Source organism: Podarcis pityusensis (genome assembly GCF_964106645.2).
Source record: "Podarcis pityusensis genome assembly, chromosome: 3".
Taxonomy (NCBI): Eukaryota; Metazoa; Chordata; class Lepidosauria; order Squamata; family Lacertidae; genus Podarcis; species Podarcis pityusensis.
In genome coordinates, this window is record NC_138026.1 from 17883636 (window position 1) to 17899521 (window position 15886).

The 15886-nt window shown below is 45.7% G+C and overlaps 1 long non-coding RNA gene across 2 annotated transcripts in view; it reads right to left on the minus strand.

Moving 5' to 3' along the window:
- Window positions 1–1936: 1936 nt before the first annotated feature.
- Window positions 1937–15886, minus strand: part of LOC308473751 — a 20391-nt gene continuing 6441 nt past the window's right edge. Inside the window, exons 2-3 of one of the 2 annotated variants that reach the window (XR_013984281.1) lie at window positions 3726–3791; window positions 1937–2521 (exon numbers count right to left, since the gene is read on the minus strand). This is a non-coding gene — a long non-coding RNA (uncharacterized lncRNA). Of the gene's footprint in view, window positions 2522–3725; window positions 3792–8206; window positions 8603–9925; window positions 10138–15886 lie in introns of those variants that run through there. The other variant, XR_013984282.1, reaches the window with a different exon arrangement.

Genomic DNA, 15886 nt, shown 5'->3' on the forward strand with positions numbered 1-15886 from the left:
ATGTATATCTTTATTTCCCCCCTGTTTCTGATGCAGTTCTTCACTCACCCCTACTTCTCTGGTGGGGTGGGAGGCACCATTTTGTGGTTCACCTCAGGTGCTAAAAATATTCCTGGGCTGGTCCTGACCAGATCCTTAAGTAAGTGTTTCTCTGGCTGGCTGCTCTAATTAAAACTGCATACAGTGGTACCTCAGGTTAAGTACTTAATTCGTTCCGGAGGTCCGTTCTTAACCTGAAACAGTTCTTAACCTGAAGCACCACTTTAGCTAATGGGGCCTCCTGCTGCCACTGCGCTGCTGGAACATGATTTCTGTTCTCATCCTGAAGCAAAGTTCTTAACCTGAAGCACTATTTCTGGGTTAGCAGAGTCTGTAACCTGAAGCGTATGTAACCTGAGGTACCACTGATAATCTTTCACAATCAAGAATGGGAGCTGCTTTCTAGGAAATCATCTAAAACCCACTTCAGGTTGAAATGAACCTGTGGCAAAGCAGTAATGCAAAGAAGCCCATTGGAGAAGCTGTCAGGGGTATACTATGCAAAGGGAGATTGCTCTCCTGAAGGCAGCTTCTGTGGATCATGAAGTGGGAAAAGGTCACCTGGCCTCCCAAGCTTAAAACTCTCCCTCCCCGCATGTTCAGAGCAAGCACACAGAAACTGAAAGCATATGGAAGGATGTGTGCACCGGTGTGTCTGTGTATGCACTTGCTGTTCCATTTTGAAAGATTGAAAATGCTGATAGGTTGCTCGCGAAGGAACAGAATGTTTTCACACCTGTGCCAACTGAGCACCAGTCCAAGCTGTTTCATAATGGTGCTTATTTATGGAATCAGAAACAGGTGCCAAGTCAGGTGGGAAAATAAGGAGAAGGAGGCTGAGGTCATAGTAAGCACTACCAGAGGAGGGGTGTAAAAGATGCTCTTGTCAAGTTTCACGGTAAGAGGAGGTTAGGCGGAAATTATAAAAGGAGATTAGAGACCGTAAAGAGTAACGGGAGTCAGCACAGGGAGAGAGCTTCAGATTTTCCCTTCGAAAAGCCAGGGGTAAAGGAAACAAACTATACACCAGAAAAACACAGACTGGCTGCTCAGCCTTGCCTTCTTGAAGCAGCTCTAGAAATAACGGAAAGGGGAGGGGAGGGGAGAGAGAGAGAAAGGAGCACAGCCAGCCTTGACCTCCCCAAACATGGATCAGTGCCACATGAACCAATGCAAAAGCAAAGACCCACCTGGATGTCAGTAGAATGATGGAGATGCCGTCTCTGCTATCTGGATAGGATACAGGGTAAGGGAAAAGGTGAGTGAAACAAATCATTCACACAGAGATGGCTTATTCCTCAGTCGGGGGGCCCTGATCATGCCCCACAAACAAATTCTTCTGATCTTGTGGGTAGCAAGAGCAAAAAATAAACGGAGTAACCAAATTACATTCAGTGCTATGGGTGGATGGAGCTCAGCACCTAATAAGGATGCAAATTGCCCCCTCCCTGGTTCTGTGAGCAGAGAGAGAGAGCAATAAACCCCCTCCTCAGTTGATCTGCATGGATCAACTGGAGGAAGGGAGATGTGTGTATGGTTGCTTCTGTCTTTGAGAGAATGGGAGTGTGAAATGGCCACAACCACCAATGGTATGTGGCCCCTGGCAGGCTGACCAAAGGTAAATGTGTCCTTTGGGCCAAACAAGATTAGTGGATTAATCCTTAGTGGACTATCCTATTAAAAGGAGACCTATATGATACTTCATGGTATTTTTATATTCTGTTGGGAGCTACCCAGAATGGCAGGGGCAACTCAGTCAGATGGACGGGTTTAAATAATACATTATTATTATTATTATTATTATTATTATTATTATTACATGGAATGTCCTTTCAAACAGTAACTGGAGGTGTGTGTGGGGGGAGAAAAAGAACACAAATGGTGAGTCATAGGCTGAAATCAGAAGGAGTTTTAAAAATAATAAAAAAAACATAATCTATGCCCTCTTCCATGAGGGGCCTCCATTTTGTCTCTCTGAGGCCTCAGCATTCACTCTTCTTTTGACAGCACCACCAGCCTATCTTCTGTAACAGCTCCCCTAATCCCCGGTCCCTTTCCTGTCAGCCTTGCTAAAGGAAAGCACTATATATCAGTTCTCCCTCTTCAGCATCACCTCAAAATATGTAGCTTTCCATGGCTTGGGGATACCAGCTTTGAAAGGACACACAGATGACCTACTAGGACAGCAGGCGATAATTTTCTGTTGAGTGTTCCTTAGTGGACTATCGTATTAAATAGACACCTATACGATATTTCATTTACCACAGGTATTTTGAGTAAAACTGGGCACTTCATACACACGTTCTCCTGTCCATTTATAGTAACATATGGAAGCCTCAGTGGTCTGAATCTCTTCATTCTCCAGATGCACTCTGCATCCTATGTGGTCCCATGCCTCAAATGTCTCTTCCATCTGAGCTTCTGACAGTCCAAATGTGTTGCATGTCCCCCAAGGACAAGCAATAACGTGGTGGTGGCATATCTATGAAGTACTCAAAATAAGAAGGAATGCAAGAATATTAAAAACAATAACACAACAGAGATGTTTCTCTAGTGAAATATATGAGATGGGAAAGGAGTCTTTTGGGCTGAGTCTTGTAAGCTTTTTGAGACAGTTGTTGTTGTTGTTATACTGCTTACTGACAAAATGGGCTTCTAAGTACAAAAACAAAGATACACAAACCACTAAACGAGAAATACCCATAATTAAAACGCAGACTAGAACAGTACCATTAAAACAACATAGGGATAAAATACGAGAGATTCAGATTGAGGGATTGAGGGAATGCCTGTCTTTAAAAGCTAATGAGATGTCAATGCAGATTAGGCCTCTCATCAGAGCACATTCCATCACACTGGAGCTACCAGTGAAAAAGGACACCTCTGTACTATACTATAAACCAAAACACAGGTCAAGATAGTAAGTATGAATCAGTGCAGGCCGAACTGTTTCACACGCATAGCACAAGTCGCTTACAGAACACTTTTTGGTGTGTAAAGATAATGAAGAAGAAAGGAAGGAAGGAAGGAAGGAAGGAAGGGGTACATTGGACAGGACAAGTGCCACTAACTAATATATTGGGCATGACTCATACCACACTTTCCAAAATGCTTGTCCAATACTGGATGGGTAAACAGAGACACCCATGTCTTTTATGACAATCTTACAAGGTGTGTATCTGAAAGAGTGTTGCACACAGACCCTAGTTACAGAGACTGTGTCAGAGTGGCAGGCACCTGTTTTCCCGCCCACATGCTATAAATATATGAGTGAATGGTGGGAGGGGAGACATCACCTTCAGAGGAATCCTTCTTCAGGACATTTGTCCATGGAAGGTCTCCATCAGTGGTGGTAGCTCAAGGGAACATCCATGTTTAAAGGTCTTTGGGTACCATCATCCCAGATGATGGACAGGAGAAACAGTAATCTTATTGGCCAGAGGCACTGTTGGGAAAAGAATGGTGGACTAGATGCACAGCAAAAGAGGTGAACGTCCTGTCCAGGATGATATCATCAGGAGGGGACAACCTTGTTTGAGAGAGAGTTGCAACAAACCACATGGAACAGTCAGACTGGTGTGACACATTAAATGTGTTGTGCAAAACTAGGATCTCATATTTTGGTCACCTCAAGAAGGTTGTTGGATTCAATACCCTTTTGTTAACCCCCCTCCCCACTAGCTCACCTCTCAGACTGGTTTACATGCGTTACTCCAGTGACCCTACTTGGGAATGAAGACGTGGACCCCAACCTTATGCAAGGAGAGAGAGAGAGAGAGGAGAAAAATACTTGAAATGTTACCGTGTTTGTTTAACATTCCTTAATGAATACATGTTGTGTGGACAAAGACTATGTTTTACAAGTTTTCACATTGCATTCTGAAAGAAGTGTTTTCTTTATAATCTGTGTGTCTTTACATAGGCTGAAGGCCAGGTTAAGCAATGTGGTGTAAAGCCCAGGCAGAGGGCCCTCGCTCACAAAGGCGCACTTATTTCATGGCTATCTGCTGACTTTTACAGGCAACAAATAATGTAATGTGCCACCAGTGCAGCTGCACAATATCTTAACCGCAGTAACCAGCACACTTGTGGAGGGGAAGGCACATTTCTCATGGTGGACAGCGTGAGGTAGCATTTGAGATGAGGGCATGGGGCACTGCTTCAAACTTTAAACATTCTCCACCTAGAAGCCGGCAACACTATATATTAACGGAGGGATTTGAGAAGCCCTCCGAATATTTGTTTGTGTGTGATTTGCAATTAGTCTCCTTCCTGTCCTCTTTCTCCCCCCCTCCCCTGGGTCTCAGATACAGGGGAGACGGGGTTGGCTTTGCACCTTTCTCTCCTGTGCTCCCTTCTACAGCCTGCCTATGGACTCTGGAGAGCAACAAAGGCTTCCTTTTGGGCCCAGCCCTAGTCACCTTTACATCCTTGCCAGCAAACAGTCCTTTGACTCAACATCCCAGTTGCCCTGGCAATGGAACCATGGTTTCCGGAAGAGGTACCTCTTACCCACATAACACCGGTCTTGAAAGACCTACACTGGCTCCCAGTACGTTTCCAAGCACAATTCAAAGCGTTGGTGCTGACCTTTAAAGCCCTAAACAGCCTCGGCCCAGTATACCTGAAGGAGCATCTCCACCCCCATCATTCAGCCCGGACACTAAGGTCCAGCTCCAAGGGCCTTTTGGCGGTTCCCTCGCTGCGAGAAGCCAAGTTACAGGGAACCAGGCAGAGGGCCTTCTCGGTGGTGGCACCCGCCCTGTGGAACGCCTTCCCACCAGATGTCAAACAGAACAACAACTACCAGACTTTTAGAAGACATCTGAAGGCAGCCCTGTTTAGGGAAGCTTTTAATGTTTAATAGATTATTGTATTTTAATATTCTGTTGGAAGCTGCCCAGAGTGGCTGGGGAAACCCATCCAGATGGGCAGGGTATAAATAATAAAATAATAATAATAATAATAATTACCCAGCATTTGACATTGAAGGTATTTTGTTTTGTAGGACTCAGCCACCCCCTTTGTTCAATCTATTCTGCTCTTTTTTGAGGGGACTGTTTTACTTGTTTTTACAATTGTACTAGCGGGGAGTGCCCAAAATAAATAAAATAAAAAATAAAATAAAATTCTGTGGGTTTTTTTAACGGATACTGTAATTTCTGGGTATTTTGGCAGTGCACACACATACAAACTAAGGGTTCTGACCTGACCAGGGAGCTCCTGACATGACCATGAATCTTTTTTTTTTGGGGGGGGGGAGTAATGCCATATTAGTATTAATTTGATCTGCCCTCTTGAGTCAAAATGGTGCATTAAGGAGCCTGCTATACTTGTTCAGACTCTCTGTGTACAATCAGGGGTATGAGTTGTGCAAGGAGAAATTCACAGTAAAATACTGAAGAATTTTCATTAGGATTTTAAAGAAAGACACATGTAAATCCCGAAACTGAATTTAAGACTGGGAAAAGGAGATACCAAGAGAATGGGTGGGTGGCATCCTCAATTTCTTCCTCATGTGATTCTATGTGTGAACTATTTAAGTGGGCTCATATGACTACTCAGAAGTAAGCCACGCTGAGTTTCTCTCTAGTAAATGTATATAGCATTGTAGCCTAAGCCACATGTATTAGCTGCATGATGTTCTTACCTCATTCCATACAGATTGGTATCCTCTCGGGCATTTCCCTCCATTCTTTTAAAGGTCCTAGGAGCACAGTATAATTGCCACATAAAAGTGAGCAAACCTTTTATACATTTTCTACACTTAGAATGAAATTTTATTTCTATTGATGCAGAGGGAATTCCATGTTTTACAAAGACCAGTGTTTTAGTCATTAGGAAGCTACCCTTTTGCTATAAATCTTAGACATTCTTACTTATGGCAAGATATGTCAGGTATGCAACTAGTCACTTGCTACGCACTTTCATCCGAAGGGATGTTTTGAATAGAACACGGCAGACTTTTGTGGTGCTGCTATACTTTCAAATATATTAGTAATAATGGTTCCGACAGAAATCAACATAAGCACCTTAACATCATGTTCTTTGTGATTTTGGAATATGCGCATATTCGATCTCTCTCCAACAAGACTTCCTCATATTATTATTATTTTTAAAATCCCAAACAAACTGTTTTTATTGAAAGCTTTGGTTTTCCTCCATCCAGTAAAAAACAATCTAATGCATAACACAGATTCCTGAAATAGGAAGGAAGGATGGAAAGAAGGAAAGACCAGTATTATACAGGTCACCTGGGAACACACAATAAACTCACTGAAGTAATCCGTACATGGTTATCTCATCGAGGAACAATAAAGAATGTGACTGCTAAGCAGAAAATGAGTGTGTGCATATATTTTTGGAGTGTTAACTTTTTAATAGCGGAGTATTTGTACTTAACAAATAGTTTCTACCAGGTCATTAAGGCAAGGTGAGACCCTTGTCCATCCTCTTTCCCACAAGAAAAGGATTTTCCATTGATCTGGGTGGACTGAATATGTTCAGGGGAGAATGAAATTGAGGTGGCAAGCCCTTCCACACAACCCCCCCCCCATGCATTCAGCTGGTCACTTGAACCAAACATAAACTCTCTATGTGCAGTTGCGTACTCAGATGCAGAACCTCCACGCAAAGACAGCTAAGGGAAGAACTGGAGACCACAACATTCTAGGATTAAAATTGGCCACAACTTTACTGGTTTCAGATGTAGGTAAGCGTTGGCATAGGCATTGTGCATACGTATATCCCTCTCAACCCCCTGCTGGGGGTCTGAGGCATGACCAGTGCTTTTTTCTAAAAAAATGTTTAGGGGTACTCTCATTTTGACTCAAGAAAATCACCTAATAATAATAATAATAATAATAATAATAATAATAATATTTATACCCCAACCATCTGGCTGGGCCTCCCCAGCCACTCTGGGCGGCTTCAACAAAATATTAAAATATAGTTCAAATCAGGAAAAATAAATACAGTAAATGGACAAAAGTACAAAGATTCACACAATGTTTAGGGGTATGTGTACCCCTGCGTCCACCCAGAAGGACACCACTGGGCATGACAGGGTCATTCCTGGGGAAGATGGGTTCATGGTCTAGGCAGATGCCCCCTCCCCAAAGCGCTGAGGGAATCTCTGTGGCCCTCCAGCCATGTGCTTTGACCTTTTGGACAGAGGCATCACTCAAGACCCCTCTTATGGGGTACCTTGATATTGCCGCTGCAAGAAGGGGGGTGAGTCACCCCTTCATCTCCTCGCCAGATGTTAGACTAGTTGTTCCACCTAAGGCCTAAACCACCAAAGTTGTGAGTAATGCTATGGGGAAAGCGATGGCAGAAACGAAGGGGGGGGGGAGAGAAGGAAGCTGTCAGGATATCTGCCATCTGCCACGACAGATGGTGAGCTCCACGAGAGGATAATGGTGGCCTGTCCACAAACAGTGATGAATTTCAAGAGGCTCTTTGTATTCTACTCTAGCCGTGACAGGAGGAAAAGTTGTAGCTGAGTGGCAGAGAATGCAGAAGGGCTGAAAAAGATTCCTGGATGAAACCCTAGAGAATGGCCGCTACTTAGTACAGTGGTACCTCAGGTTAAGTACTTAATTCGTTCCAGAGGTCTGTACTTAACCTGAAACTGTTCTTAACCTGAAGCACCACTTTAGCTAATGGGGCCTCCTGCTGCCGTCATGCCGCCGGAGCATGATTTCTGTTCTCATCCTGAAGCAAAGTTCTTAACCTGAAGCACTATTTTTGGGTTAGCGGAGTCTGTAACCTGAAGCGTATGTAACCTGAAGCGTATGTAACCTGAGGTACCACTGTACAGTCAATAGTAAGCTAAATGCACTGAGAGTCTGACTCAGTAGGAATAGTAGGAAGCTCCCTTCTAGGAGCCCAGGTACATCACTTTGGAAAGAACCAATGGAAAATGCTTGGCTTATAACCTTTATGGGTCCCAATGCCTTGCTCCTTTCCACCCCTTCAAGAGTTAACCACATATACACAGGAGTTCTGCTAAATGTCACAGTAGTTAGTATTTTCTAATCCTGATCCCTAAACTACTGTAGCTGCTGTAAAATATATAGTAATAATTTCCTGAGTCAGGGTAATGTATAAGGAATGTCAAGCCAGACTCTGGGAATATTTGCCTTAACTTTGTTTTATTAAAGTGAAACTTTTATTAAGGCATGTGGTGAATTGAGCAATCCATATGATTCATGCAGTTATAAACCCATTGCTACACTCACTATAAATCAATGAGCCATTGTCTAAGTTTATTCCCTCAAAGATTTAAAAATTGGTGGTAGTTGGGGAGGGGGAATTCAACCTGGAAACATTATTTTGGCAGTATGAAAACATGAACACCTCTTGCTGGTGGTTACTCAAGCCCTATTTGAGGATTCTCTGCACCCAACGTCCAGATTGTGGGGAAGCTTTGGAGCACACAAGTATAATACACACGCCCTCTACAGGTGTTTAAGCAGGGTGAAGAAATGTCAGGAAGGAATGCACACCACTGTGGCTGGAGCTACTTGTTGCTTGTAGTTCATCACAGGACTGAGGAACACTGAAATAGTGCAGACAAAACGTTTGGGGACAACTTCTTTTTTAGCACATTGAGAACTTGCCCTATACTTATATCCAGGGTGCTTTTTTCAGCCAAAACTCAGTTCCAGCCCCTCTCAGGTAGGTGCCATTGCCCTTGTATGAGAACAAAGGAGGCATTCATGGCGAGTACCAGTACCTCTTTCTCTAGCACTATTTACATCCAACCATGTAAATAAATTGATGAACTAATAGACCGTATTTTTCACTCCATAAGACGCACTTTTTCCCTCCTAAAAAGTAAGGGGAAATGTCTGTGTGTCTTATGGAGCGAATGTGTGGTCGATCGCTGGCTCCCTTTCTGGCCCTGGGATCTCCAGGTTGGGTTGAGAATGTCTCCTGCTTGAAACCCCAAAGAACCACTGCTGGTGTAGACAGTACTGAGCTAGGTGGACCAATGGTCCGACTCAGTAGAAGGCAGCTTCCTATGTTCTTATGAGTACACGTTGGGGCATAGCAAGATCACAGCCCTTGACTCTTTGCCTCACCTGCCTGCCCTGTTGTTTGCCTGCCCTGATCCCTAATTTGTATGTAGCATTTGGAGAAGCTGTGGCCTTTGTAGGTTGTTGCATTCTAGCACCCATCAACCCCAGCCAGCACAGCCACTGGGAATGGATGGTCGATGTTGTAATTCAAGACAATCTGGAGGACCACAAGTTCCCCACCACTGATTTAAACAGAATCCAAACATGTGGGCTCTATTTGTTCATCCTTGCTCCTTAAACATTTGGTGTATCAAGGAGGTGGGATAGAGGAGATGGCAAATTGGGTGTGAAAAGATGCATATTCTGACTCTGCCATGGGATATTGACGTTACATCTAACATATGAACACAATGTGGGAAACTGGGTATGTTTCTATGTCCCCATTGGACATAGGTTCTGGAGTATCTCTCTGGATCAAATGGGTCCCCCCTTTCTCTCTCTTTTCCAGATTGAAATTTACACGAGGTTGAAGGAAGCAAGGGGATACATTTCATTATGTTAAGAATTCATTTTCTCTAACAAATTTATTCCTGAAAATACTAACAAATGGTTATGGCAAACATGATCTTGATTGCAAGCAGGCCTGTTTTTCTTCAGAAAGAAGGATGATCAGATGCATATGTTCAAGGAACAAGAAGCAAACTACACACTGATCATGCTTAACCATGATTCTCCAGAATCATGGCATTATCCACAGTGCAGTTTGACATCTGTTCTTGAGAGTAATCTCCCAAACGGGAACTAACTTGAAAAGAGGAGAAACAGATTCCCATCCACTGTCCTAATTATTCATATCCTACCATCCTAAGTGGCTGCGCTCGGTGCATGTTTTCTTAGTGTAAGATTTTCCACACTCATAGCCTCTCTCTGGTGTACGGTCAACAGGGAATGGCTTTGCTGCCTGTGAGTGACCTTGTGCATCTTTCAGCAAGCTCCAAAATCCAAATGCAAAAGCCAGCAGTTGGAGACTTCGTGTGGGCTTGTGACTCTCTCTGGAAGCACAGCACTGGCTCTATAAATCAGGGAACAGATTACTTTCAACACGGCGTAGAGAGATTTGTGTCTGCGTACCTGCTAGAATATGGACAATAGCCTTCATTTTTGAAGCAATCCCGTAGACTGTTGGAGGCAGGAAAAGGAAGGAAGGAAGGAAGGAAGGAAGGAGAAGAAGAAGAGGAGGAGGAGGAGGAGGAGGAGTTTGGATTTGATATCCCACTTTATCCCACCCGAAGGAGTCTCGAAGTGGCTAACAATCTTCTTTCCCTTCCTCCCCCACAACAAACACTCTGTGAGGTGAGTGAGGCTGAGAGACTTCAGAAAGAAGTGTGACTAGCCCAAGGTCACCCAGCAGCTGCATGTGGAGGAGCGGGGAAGCAAACCCAGTTCACCAGATTACAAGTCCACCGCTCTTAACCACTACACCACACTGGCTCCCAGTGTGACTCAGGATGCAATGAGTCAGGATGCTCACTACAAAAGGACCACATCTAGAGAATCATTTGGGCCTAAAGTCCAAATTAAATACAAGAGGAGTTATAGATTGTTGTTGTTGGCATCTGTCTGTCTCAGAAGACAATGGAGAGCACCTCCAGGGGTGAAGTCAAACTGTGGCATTAGCAGCACTGAAGTAACCTTCCTAGGGTGCAAGCCTGGGCAGTGTGTACGGAGCTCCTGGGCTGTCCAGATGGCAAGACCCTCCACTCTCGGCCTCACTGATATGGTCCAAAGGAAAGCAGAGCAATACGTTTGGCACCAGCTTGGCTGCAGGAGTTGCCAGGAGGTGGCAGACAAGGTGCCATCCCACCATCTCCGGCACTCTGGATTTCTGTAGAGTTTACTCACACAGAAAGAAGAAGTGTGAAAAATAAAGTGGTAGCCGATTTCTCTTCTGCTCGCAGCCCTTAAATCTTAGGCTGCATCGTTGCCAGTTTTTATTCTGCAACTCAATCTGCAGTGTCCAGTTTGATTTACCTGAGGGGATGTACTGATTGCCACTGGTATTGCCTCTAATATGTACACTGGGGCTGTGTATGTATTGTTTACACTGCATTTGCGGCACTACCACCATTAGTTTTGGAAGCCCTATACCAGCCACAATCCACATCTATCCTGAAGTTAATTGTCTGACAACCAGATATTATTCCCCTTGACAAAGAGGTGCACCCCGTCAGGTCTGAAATGACCACTCCCCGCCTCAAATGGGGGACACTCTTTGCGTGGTCGCATGCAGCCCCTTGATCCTACACGATCCCCGGCAATTCAGCCTGGCTTCGCCTCCCTAAGCTGGATACCTGGAGGTTCCCGCCCAACCTCAGACAGCTAGCCAATCCCAGCTGGGGAGGTGTTGCCAGGGGAGTTGACCAGGTGGGGTTAGGATCACCCTGCACACACAATAGAGGGTGGAACTTACCTGGGAGTCCTCAGTCGGCTCCAGAGCTGAAAAGAATTCTGAAAAAGATTCTGAAAAGAATCTCTCTCCCAGTTGTGGAATAGGCATAATGCTGCTGTTGTAATTATTATTTTTTGACAGTACAAATACCTTTATTGGCATTACAAGTTAAGACATTTCAAAACACTAGGATAAATTTGAAAGGGACAGGAGTGAGGCTGTCAAGGGTCACAAGGCACTTGATTGTTCTGTTTCACCCTGTCTATTCCCTAGAGGGACAATTCATTAATAACCCCTTTGGGTAAGATGGAGATTAAAAAGGAAGCCACTGAGGTAGTAACGTCCTTGTCCCTATCTGCTAGGAGGAACCTCATTTGGCTTTCTCTCAGAGCCGTGGGTCACAGGTCCAATATCTTGCTCAGCATCTGTTTGCGGAGTCTGCTGTGCAAAGGGCAGTCCAAAAGAACATGGTCCAGTGAATCTGGTACTCCCTGATTACAGGCACACAGGCGGGCTTGATAAGGAATTTGGCTAATGTTATACTGGATATTGGGATGCGGGTAGCGCTGTGGGTTAAACCACAGAGCCTAGGGCTTGCCGATCAGAAGGTCAGCGGTTCAATTCCCCGCGACGGGGTGAGCTCCCGTTGCTCGGTCCCTGCTCCTGCCAACCTAGCAGTTCGAAAGCACGTCAAAGTGCAAGTAGATAAATAGGTACCACTCCGGCGGTGTTTCCGTGCGCTGCTCTAATTCACCAGAAGCGGCTTAGTCATGCTGGCCACATGACCCAGAAGCTGTACGCCGGCTCCCTCAGCCAATAAAGTGAGATGAGCGCCGCAACCCCAGAGTTGGCTACGACTGGACCTAATAGTCAGGGGTCCCTTTACCTTTTACCTTTACCTATACTGGATATTAATATAAAACATATAGGAGTACTGGCTGGGTCAACAGCAGCTACAGTTCCCCTTTCCCTTCTGACTGCATGGGTAATTATGAATCCGGATGTGCTTTCTTAACTTTTATGTTTATTTTTAAAACACATCTCTCGCCCCCCCCCCCCCAGCCAACGAATTCTGTTTCAAGTAAGCACTTTACCAGCCTCACTGCCAAAAATAGGTAATTCCTCTTATTTAAGTATTAGAAACAGACCAGCTGAGCCCATTGCTAGGTGTTGGCAAAGTGACTCGGGAATGTCTGTTTGGAGCATACAGGCATTGCATTGCATAACTTAAATAATTTTTCAGCTTTACCCCATTAAACAGGAGTTCTAGCAATATTTTTACAGCAGCCGATGTGAAAAGGCATGCGAAATCAAAAGAAAACACACCTTGTGTTTAAGCAGAATGGGAAAAGCGCGAAGGTGAACACATTTTCCCGAGAGCTGCAGCTTCTTGCATGTTTTGTGTTGGAAAGAGGGTTACTCACAAAGGCTTAGAAGGGCTGGGTCTTTCCAAAATGTTACCTGCATGTGTTGCTATAAACCATTCTGGTTCCGTATGAAATAAAAGTGATGCTATGACTTGATTACAATCCAAAATCCTTCTTGCCGGCATGATGACATCAGGCCTGGATACCGACGTAGTTTTAATAAATCAACACTTTTCTGCTTTCCCCAGGGTCACTGAAGTATGCAGGCAAGCATGTGTGTATGTTATTGGGCTGTTTTTGTATGAATTATGTATTTTGTGATTTTATCTTGTGACCTGCCCTGAGACCTGAGGGTATAGGGCAGTATACATATTTAATAATAAATAAATTAATTAAAATTTCTAATTGCATTTCTATCCCAGCTTCTCTCCAATGAGCCCAAGGTAGCACACATGGTTTTCTTCCTCCCTACTTTATATTCACAACAGCCCTGTGAGGTAAGTTTAGGCTGAGAGACAGTGATTGGCCCAAGGTTACCCAGTGAGTTTCATGGCTGAGCAGGGATTTTACCCCTGGTCTCCCAGGGCCTAATTGAACACTAACTGCTACACCACACTGGCATCCTGGTGCCTTTCAGCTGCTTTGGACTCCAACTCCCATCAGCCCCAGCCAGCATGGCTAATGGTCAGAGACAATGGAATTTGTAGTCCTCTGGGGGTACCATATTGAAGAAGGCTGGTGTACTGGTCCCGGGGGCTAACCAAGTGGTGAGGTCCAAGTCCAGTCCGAGGTCGAAGGTGCAGTATGGAGGCAGTCCATAAAAGTTGAAGCTGGATGCAGGGCATGTAGTCTGGTGAGGACAGGAGCTCCGGCAGGATAGCAGGACAGGGTTCAGGCAGGAACTGACAACCAACAAAGTTGCTCCCACAACTTGGGACTGAGGCTGGCTGGCTTTTATCTGCCCCGATCCTCAGGTGACTCGCCTCTCCTGGCCTGGAGGCAAGCACTCCTCCTGCAGGAACTTAGTTCCCTCTGCCTCTCTGCCCTGAGCCTCTGCAGCTCAGGAGAAGCTGGAGGGTTACCGGACCCAGAGGCAACCTCAGCTTCCCCTGATCCCAGGCCATCACAGCTGGTCTACTCTGATTGGCTGCAGCTTTTCATTGTCTTTCTCTGGCAGACACGCTGACTTGGGAAGGAGACTGGTGGGCAGATGTTGCGTACGACATCATGACGTCACGTCTGGGCATCACACACGACGTCACGACGTCGACACCTGGACATTCAGCATTGCGGGGCAGCTTCCTTCACCTCCTGCTACTGCCATGAGCTGGGGGCTGCTTTCCGTCTCTGGCAGGAGGGGGAGGAGGATGCAGAGAAGCTGTTGCTTTCCTGGTTTGCGCAACCACAGTGTGATGGCCTGGGATTCAGACTCAGAGGCTGAACCTGAGGAATCTCAGCCTGCACAGGAGTCCCCGCCTCCAGAACCAGCTGAGCCGGGGCTGGGGCCTGAGCCTGAAGTGTCCTCACCTGTGCTGGATCCTCAGGTGCAGGCACCAGCTGAGTCTGCTCTGCCCCCTGAGGTGGTGAAGGACCCATTGCCTGCAGGTGCTCCACTCTCAGCCCCGTCAGGTGAGGAGGAGGTTGCCTCTGGGTCCGGTAACCCTCTAGCCTCTCCTGAGTTGCAGAGGCTCAGGGCAGAGAGGTGGAGGGAACTAAGTTCTTGCAGGCGGAGTGCTCGCCTCCAGGCCAGGAGAGGCAAGTCACCTGTGGACCAGGGCTGCCTGATGCCTCGGGGCAGATAAAAGCCAGTCAGCCCTAGTCCCAGGTTGTGGGAGCAACATTGTTGGTAACCTGTTCCTGCCAGCACCCTGTCCTGCTCTTCTGCCAGAGTTCCTGACTTCGCCTGACTCTGTGCCTTGGACCCTGCTTCTGCCTTGACGGATAGCCTACACACCACACCCTTGACCCCGGACTGGACACGGACCTCGCCATACAGTAACCCCCCGGGACCAGCACACACATAAAGCCCAGCAGTTGCATGCGTGACAGCACCGTGTCCAGGTGTCATGTACAATGGTGACATCACATGCAATTCTCAGATGAACATTTGAGGGGGCTCAGCCCCCCATAACAGATAAAGGGAGGGGATCAAATGGGTTCAGCCCCTAGGAGTCAGCGCCCCTGTTCCCAGCCCTGCTTCTTGAGATAGGGTCTGGCTAGAGCTGACAGGAGTTGAGGTCCAAAAGAGCTAGAGGGCACCGGGTTGGCGAAAGCAGACTCTTTCAGTAGGACAATGACAGCTGCCCCCATTCTTATACAAGGCCCTGTTGCTGCAACTTGGCTTGTTGCTACATGCTCCATGTTCTTGGCAGGCAAAACGGCTAGAAACCTGAGGAATGCGTAACTCCAACTTCAACACAGTGGCCTTGTTCCTAAGCATTAGCAGAGGTTAACTTTATCCACTGTCCAAACTTAATATTATCCTTTGTTTAATATGCTGATAGGAGAGGGAGGTGGGAGGTGGGAAATGGACTCTTGCCGGCATGACTGTATTGCTTTCGTTGGTCGAGGCCAAGTTCAGTGCTGATATAAGCAGGTACAACGCAACTGAAATGAATGGAATAACAAACCACCCATTGTAACAGCAGCCTACCAAGGTAATGGCTGGAAAAGACTAAATTTGGGGGGAAGTTTCAACAATTTTGGTGGTTTCCTAGAAGTTTTCTAATACACACATACACACAGTGTATTTTGATCTGTCTGATGGTTCATAGCTGTTCGACTTTTAGCATACTGATAAAATTCATGATACCTTTCTAGAAATTCCAGAGGTATTACTCATGGTGCTGGCTATTTATACAACAGCAACTGCACACAGCATAAACACAGCATTAAAATTTTGAGTAGGAAAAGAATATAGTACGGAGAGAGATGGGAACAAGGTAGAAAAGGAAGAATGAAACTCTGCACTTTCCTTGTTTAAAAGGAGATGAACAAGCAGTATA